Genomic DNA, 8,701 nt, shown 5'->3' with positions numbered 1-8,701 from the left:
TTTTTTTTTTTTGTATCTCAATCACTCTAATTCACCCTAGCATTGGTAACAACTTGAATCGTGAGCCCCACCTAATCACTTAGAGAAACATAGTTTAAAAATAAAATAAAATAAAATAAAAACAGAAGTGAAAAGGACTCAACGAGATATGGTGAAACTATCATGTTATTTCTAACACCTGAGCTCTGTGCTTTTATGAATAGACTCTTCTAGATGTTTCCATCTAATCAGATTGGTTCCTCAACTCCTACGATCAAAATGCTTCCATCCACTTAGATTAGTTAGTGCAATCCTCAATAGGCATAAATTTCTAGGTTCTGGAGTTTATTTATTCATACTGCAATTAAAAAGTTTCTCCCATACCCCCAAACTTAAATCTAACATTGTCCTCAATGTTCTAAAGATGAAATTAAAAGCATGAACAAGGAGAAACTGTTACCATTTGAAGCAAAAGAGATAAGGAAAGATATTACCGTGTTGCATGAGCATGGGATACCTCCCAAGAAGTGCTAAGTTTAAAGTCTTCAGCCAGACTTAGAAAAGGATTGGTCAACTCGAACCATAAAGTAACAGTCGAAATAAATGTGGGTCTTCAAAACCAAATAGATCTGACCATAGGAAACTACAGTGAACCAAGAAAATGGACAAGAATAGCATGCCCTTACCTAGTTTCCTGAAAACTATCGCTAAGTGTGGTTCAGGTTCAGGTTTTATGAAAGGGTCTAAATAGAATATTTTCATTGGATGCGTTTCTTCATAAATGGGATCCGAATCACTAGGTCTTAGAGTCTGTAAAAACTCAAATACAAACTTAGAATCACGAAGTAATAACCTAAATAATTGCGGATCCTCTAAGTCAATCAGATATGACTTACATAGCTGACCACAGTGAGAGTAGTGGTCATTCTTAGGAAAATGTGTCGATTCTATTAACCTAAAGTACTTAGGCTTAGTCTCAGAACTTAATATTCGACTCATTTGAAACGTTCCCACAGTTGGAAGAAAACTATTTCGTGGGAAAACAAAGTCACTCTGGGTATCATAGCCTGGGCAAACCACATCAACCAGAGGATGGGTTTCTAATAACTGAACTCCTTCATGGACATCATTAGGCTCGGGAAAACAAGTACGAAGATAGTCTTGTAAGATGGTTGAGGCATTGATGTCAAGTCCCACGTGAGGGATTTTTGTAAGAGTTAAAGAACATGGAGAATGATAATCACCCCCAAACTTAGAGTTTTCAGTGTCTCTAGATAGACCTCTAATTATTTCTTGAATTTCCGTATATTTAGATTCCTTAAAATATTCAAGAGATTTTTCTAAGTTATTATCAGGTAGTGCATCTTTACTCATCTCTACGGGTCTATCTTCTTCTTCCAAGACTATTGTTTCTAAGTCGCGAGACTCTAAAACAGTATTTTCGAAATGAACCCGTTCCTCTAAACCACTATCGGCTTCGTAATCAAAAGGAAAATCTACATCGTCTAAAACGGTGGTATCCCTAATCAAATCCTCGTCCTTTTGAATAGGTGAATAATCATAAAAATTATTTGGATTTGAATTAGAAATAATATAATCACTATACAGCTCAATTGGATTACTAGACTCCTGATCACTATGCCTACATATTTCAGATTCTTCATCAATACTATCCTCATCACAGTCCTCATTATAATAACATGAAAAAAGTCGAACCTCATCAAAACAAGTAGTGTTACCAATTCTAACCTCGTCATCTTGATTATGAGAATAACTATCTTCATTCTCAAGGGTATTATTGGATACACTATATTGACAATTCAAGTAATTTCGAGCAATTCTTTCGTTCGTCTCAGCTATCCGCTTGAGGTGGTCTTCTAAAGAAGGTTCACTCATTATTGTAGTTCTTTCGTCTATAATTATACTATTCATCTCATCTAACTTACGTGTCGACTCAGCTAACTTCCTGAGGGACTCTTCTAAAGGAGGAATAAGAACAGAGGGATCATAAAAATGACTACTTTTCAATAGTTTTATTGTATCCTCTAGAGACGAAGAACTCGTACTATAATCTTCTTTCTCGTAAGACTGAGGCATGTGTGGATAGTAATTGGGCTCACCAGGGCATGACCCATATCCTTCCAAAGGATGGCGTTCCCAACTACTATTCCCAACATGGTCATAAAAAGGATGATGTCCATATTCAAATTCAGGTCGATATTCATTGTATTGGCTTCTATCATACCAGCTCGACATTCTTAAATGCAAGGGAATTCTACACAACCACAAACAAGGCCGACTCGACTCCACCAAAGCAAACCTAAAGATTTCTAGCAAACAAAAAGCATGATGGCTCCACTTAGATTGTTTTCTAGACCATCTTCTATTCCTTCGAAAAGGAATTCGTTACAATTTGAGCACACCTCTCTGTAATCAATCCGAGCTAATGTAAGTTGAATCGAGGCGAGGGAAGCTTAGTAGAGCTTTGATACCCAAGGCCTCACCGCATTAGAAGGCGGCGCAGTCACGCATTCAACTCACAGAAACCATCATGAACTTTGAAGTGTGCTTAAAGAGGAACCAATATTTTTCGAACGAGTTTCCTATTAAGCTCGTTACCCTATCGGTCTCGTTCTATTCCAAATTTTAAAGCCTGGGTTCGCTTTAGGTTTCGTTTTCCTAAGGCCGGCAAGAAGGGAGCGGTGATGAAATCCGAATCCTTATCTTATATTGGCTAGGCCTTGCCCTTTACTAGGAATTTAAAAATAGTCTGGTTCGTCCTCAAACAATTATCACCTTAAGGAAGACAGTAACCCGCTTGCAGGAGATTCGCGGGTGTTTCGATTGGACTTACCTCCCGTACCAGACGGGCGATGAACCGTTGTCGTCGACTCGGGCCACGACTCTTATGCCGTGTACGAACCCGAGGGGCCGAGACGATATAGGAATCGTCGTCCTTCCCTGCAAACAGTTTGTATTTAAGGGTACCCTTCCGTAGGGTTAAAAAAAAATAAAGTCCAATTGTTTAAAGTTCAAAGTCCAAAATAAATAAATAAAAAATTACAGTTTTCCTCACACACTCTAAAAAAATTAAAAAATTAAAAATTAAAAATTAAAAATTAAATCCTAAAATTGTCATTTTTCTTCTCTTTTCGCTTTAAGCTTTTTCCTCTCCAAGTCCTTAGTGCTCCACTTCAAACCTGTAAATCAAAGAAAAAAAAGACAAAGTAAAAAGGAATAAATAATAATAAAAAAATATAAACCTAAAAAAATAAATAAAAATAAATCTATAAACAAGTCCGCGTCGGCGGCGCCATTTGTTGTAGTATTTTTCGTGCGAGGTAAATAAGGATTCGTTGCTCGGACTTGTAAAGATTTAAAAATAAAGATATATACAGAAAATATGTCACAAGATCAAGAGAAACCAGGACTCAGGATTCCAATGTGTTTCATATTCAAGTGGCACGAGAAATTAATCCTAGGAGATTATAGCTCAAAATGAAACAAATATTAACTCTATCTTTGCCAAATTAGATTCCATAAAATATTACTTGTATATTATAAGCATGGCTCATCAAGAATCCCTAGGACTAAGCATGTTCCATCAAACAAAATCACAAGTAATTAATTGAAATCATAAATCAATTAAAATCGGTGCAAAAAGTGAATTAAGAATTATTTAAATAACCACATGGATGAAAAACAGCTTCCTCCATCATCCGAGTATTGGGGTTTAGCTACTCATAATAATCATGTTCTCAAAATACATATAATTGATGCTCAAAATATGATTAAAAGAGTGATAAATATAAAACAATGAAACTACGACCAACAAAAGGCGTCCAGAAATCAACGATAGGAGACGACTGATGTAAAACAACGATACTTAGCTGCTGCTGTTAACGCTGCGGAAAATAAGACTGCTCTGTGCAGTCTGTTCTTCGTGTTCTTCAAGGTCCTCTAATGGCAGCAGCAGCAGCAGGTGGGAATTGCTGTTAATCCTTCTTCATCGCTCCTCTACGTCCCAAACCTTCCCCAAACTCTTGATAAAGCTTCTCTGAACTCCCACAGGACTTTTTATACTCGACAGGCCCAAAAATATCTTGGTTTAATCCCGAATATCTTCTATTATTCTTCACGGCCTCGTCCGTTATTTCTTTCCCTGTGGACTCTGATTTCTCGTTAATAGCAGATATTTGGTTTTTAATAACTTTCCAAACTTTGTTAAGATAGGATAGAAGCAAATCTTGTGATATCTTCTGCTGATTAATCACCATATCTTCGAAATATGTTCACGCTCCTTCTGTTGACGCTGTCTTCCTCCAACAGATTATCCATCCCATTTTGGTTAGTTAAACTGCCCAAACTAACTTTGTTTGATCAATACAAGTCCATCCCAATCATTTACAGCGATTGAATCTCGTTAAAACACGTCCAATAATCCAACCCTAAATCTGCCAGGCGTGAAAGCTAGTATTCCCGCCAATTTTCTTCTTTTGAATTTGGGAAGGAAAGTGACCTCCCCTTTATCCAGTCCCGGTCTCCCTTTAGCACATGCCCGAAATGGGTTACCCCTTATCCAAAGTTAGGGTCCGTATAGTAATTTTCTCCCACGAGCGCAAAAATCACTTTTTAGCCAATTTCGCCGCAAAAGCTTATTTCTCCAAAAATACCTACAGGGACATAAAAAGCCATAATAAATATAAAATCGAGCACTAATAATATATACAATTGAGATTAGTACATAAAGTCGACATAGCTCATATTGAGTACAATAAGTCGACATAGCTCATACCGAGCACAGAAAGTCTCTTCGGAGACATCTCATAAGGAATTTGAGCTTGTTGTAGTCTCTTTAAATGGACATTAGAAGATCTTAGTTGAGATCATTAGGAATTTTGCCGTAGTCTCTTAAGTGAGACATTAGCAAATCTCAGTTGAGATTATCAAAAATCATACTGTAGTTTCTTAATTGAGACATTGACGTAGATCTTAATTGATCGTATAAAGAAATCTCTTCCTAGAGATAAAAGGTTGTTTTGAAATCATAAAGTAATCTATTGACAGAGATGTAAAGAAATCTCTAGAACTATATATAATCTCAGTAATGATTACAATGTCTCCTAAATGAGACATTGGCAAACTTGTCTTGAGATTATGAGAAAATCTCTAGAAGCTCAACTATGATAATAAGAAGCTCCTGAATTGAGACAATCAATGTCTTCGAACATTATTTAGAATCCTCAGTTGAGGTGTGAAGAACTTTGTTGTAAAGATCAGTTGAATGCAAAAGTTAAGCTTAGGATTGTTGTATGTCTTAGTTTTCCGGTTATGGAAATGGCGTATGCATCTTCTAAATGGTGCGTAGGTCTCTATAGTCGAATGCTAGCATACATTTAGTTTAAAAAATGAAATTTTTTAATAGTACCATGATAACAAAAATTGCTTGGAGGATGGTAGCTGAACCTGATTCCTTATGGACTACCACCACGAAAGCAAACCATCTCAAAAATGATCTTATGATCAGAGTGGATACAAATCCAAAAAAAATGGCTCTTGGTTATGGAAAAGTATTTTGGAAGGGGCGCCCAACTTACAACAATATTATAACTGGGAGATAGGAAATGGTAAATCTATCAACATTTGAGAGGATGGATGGATTGATAAAAAAAAGGAAATTCTAACAAAACCACCTCTCTGCCCAAACACTCTAAACACAGTAAATCAACTCATGGACAACAAAGGAGAATGGGATATGAATATCATCAATCTTTGGTTCATTGTTTAAGATCAAACAACTATTAGACACACCAACAAGAATACTCATAAGGAAGATGCTATAATCTGGAGCCTAACAAAAAATGGAAATTCTCTGTCAAATCTCTTTATGACAGGAAAATTCAATATAAGTATAACGATGATACACTTAACCCTCCTTGGAGTCAGATATGGAATCTGGGCACTTCTCATTCTATCCAAATGTTTGTATGGAAATGTGCCCATGGGATTCTTCCAACTAATGCCAGAATAACCAGCATCCTAAGCTACATTGACTCCACATGCACTCTATGCAACAATGCCAAGGAAGATATTACTCACACTATCCTCTCTTGTTCTTCTGTTTCTGAGGTCTGGAGTTATTTTTTTGGTCCTCATCACCAATATTTCAACAACTTTGGAGACTTTAATGATTGGATGAACAGCTGGTTTCAATCGCATAATCAACAACAAGACTGGATTCAAATTTATGCTACTATAAGCTGGTTTATTTGGAAAGCTAGATGTGATTTTTTTTCCAACAAGATCAAACCTTCTTCTAGCAGAACTGCCAATAAGATTACCCAACATCTTTGCTCTCATAACATGGTCATCCATAACCTATCTCACATTCTGAACAATTTATATATTACAGAAGGGATGAGCAGCAGAGAATTGACAAACTAAAAAATAACCACAAACAGAAATTTGTGTTACCATTAGCATTAGCTACATGAGTTTTATTTACATGGATCCAAGCGCTGATAATTTATCGTACACTAACTTTGCTCTAATTGCAATGAATTATGAAGGTAACTATTTGGGGGCAAGGAATGTCAAAGACACTATCACTCGAGACCGAAGATCAAGGCGTGGAGCTGAACTAGCCACTTAATGGGCCAAAGATATGCAAAGAGCTAATGTAGACTTCAAAGCAGAAGATAATGCAACTTTGACAGAAATTCAGGATATCTATAAGTGCTTCAGCAATGGAACGAGAGAGCTACTGAGATGAAGAGTCATAACTTCATTAGCTCCTCCAACTATCTCACCACCGATAAATACGGCAGGTACCGAAGGACTACATCCCAACCTTATAAGTGCTTTCTCGATTTCTTTCCTGCTTTGGGTTCTTCATCGAGTTCATGAACTGTTGGGTTTACACCGAGATCATAGAAAAGGGTCTTGATAGTATGACTCATACAACATGTACTCTTGCTAAAGATCACTACAGCTCTTTGTGATGCCATTCTTGTTACTCTCTCCATTATAAATTGAAAATGTGTGATCTAAGGAAGTTTATCTACTACCTTGGAGGATATTCAAAGCTTGTTATGAAGTTTTGCTTGTAAGTAGAAGAAGCTTTGGAGTGTTTGAGTTGATGATGAGAATCAAGTTACAATGTTGGGTTATTTATAGATGATAAAGGATCTAGCTAGAAGGTGCGTGATGGGTTGATGCATTCTTGTGAAAATAACTAGTGTGTGTGTGTTAGTGTGTGAGAGAGGCCGGTCATGAAATGAAGAATATTCTTTATAGATATTTGGGTTGGGATATAATAACCCCCAAATCGATAGCGATCATATCATTTGTTTGATAAAGATATACACTCAACCTTAATTCCTACCGTACCAGCGAATTGCTGAAAGAACTGAAGATAGCGTCGATATCTAAATTTATATGCCCCCAAATAGACTTTATTCATGACTATACTATTAATGATTTTATTTTTAGATATTGATACAGTGAGTACTACTTGTACTCGGGAATATATGATTTTTGTTTGATACTTGTTAGCCCATTTATACGAAAATGCTATAAGACACGCGATCAACTCGTGTTTTAATCCTTAAACTTTTTCCAATGGAGTAAGCAAATCGCGTTTAATTGGCATGTTGCCTATACGATCACTATTTATAGCATAGATGTCCGGAAATGTTAAGTCTGTTTCATATGTGCATGGACAGCTTGGTTATAGAACTAGCAAGCTTAATCGAGGATCAAAATCACTTTATCAATAACTAAAGTTACTAAACTATGATAACTGATCAGCACATGTAGTTTTACGTAGTACATAGTTTGAAGTCGAACTATATATCTATGTATAGTGATCAAGTATACCATTTATCACGCGATGGGAAGAGATAACGAGGTTGGGGAACCATGTTTTAATGATGTTGGAATCCATCACAATATGGTGTTCAAGGTTTTATCTCTTTTTTGGTTTTAGAAGTTTGTAGATGGTGTAGGTGTTTTCGATCTATGGATTATGGAGGAGACCAGTGAGGTTGTTTGTTTAAAGTCGATCTTGTATTGGTGGTGGTCGATCTTGTTTCAGGTGTTTGGGAAGAATCTATCGAGGTTTGGAAGATTCACTTTCGATCTTGTTTCAGGATACTCACCATTAGGTAAAATATTTCCTGAACTTATTCACCACCACTCTCCAAATCCTGGACATCATCATGGACTCGAGGTTTTATCAACTACGATAGATTTACACTGTGGTTGAGTGAAGCCGGAATCAAATATGTTTCTCTGTGACATAATCAAGGAATGTGACTTGGTAGTGTCACTAACAGATTGTGGTCTTTTTGGGTTAGGGTTTACAAATAGTGATGGAATCAAGTGGTGGTTCCATAGGGTGTCCACGGTGGCGGAATGTGACAGTCAGTGTCACCAATTGTGCTCTTTTGGGCTAGGGTTTTGGTTGGTTTTTTCGTTTACTGTACTTAATTTTCCTGGGGTTAAGCTTTTTTAATTGGGCTTTTTAACATATTTGGGAGCTATCAATTCTTGATATGGGTTACTTGGGGAAGCTTTTTACAACCAGTGTGATTAGCATTTGGGGAGCTTATTTACAACTTGTTTGGTAATAAGCATTTATGTTCTGGGTTTTCATTTTATATTTTCGTGTTTATATTCTTCAATCTTAATAAAATTTCTCTTCCAATCAAAAAAAAAAAAA

At 36.5% G+C, this 8,701-nt stretch overlaps 1 pseudogene; it reads right to left on the bottom strand.

Moving 5' to 3' along the window:
• Positions 1-6,708: 6,708 nt before the first annotated feature.
• LOC113280654 lies at positions 6,709-7,094 on the bottom strand (annotated as a pseudogene).
• Between the last annotated feature and the right edge of the window lie 1,607 nt (positions 7,095-8,701).

The sequence above is a fragment of the Papaver somniferum genome, chromosome 5 (genome assembly GCF_003573695.1).
Source record: "Papaver somniferum cultivar HN1 chromosome 5, ASM357369v1, whole genome shotgun sequence".
NCBI classification, from domain to species: Eukaryota; Viridiplantae; Streptophyta; class Magnoliopsida; order Ranunculales; family Papaveraceae; genus Papaver; species Papaver somniferum.
Note: the sequence above shows the minus strand (reverse complement) of the source record. Positions and strands in the feature narration are given on the sequence as shown.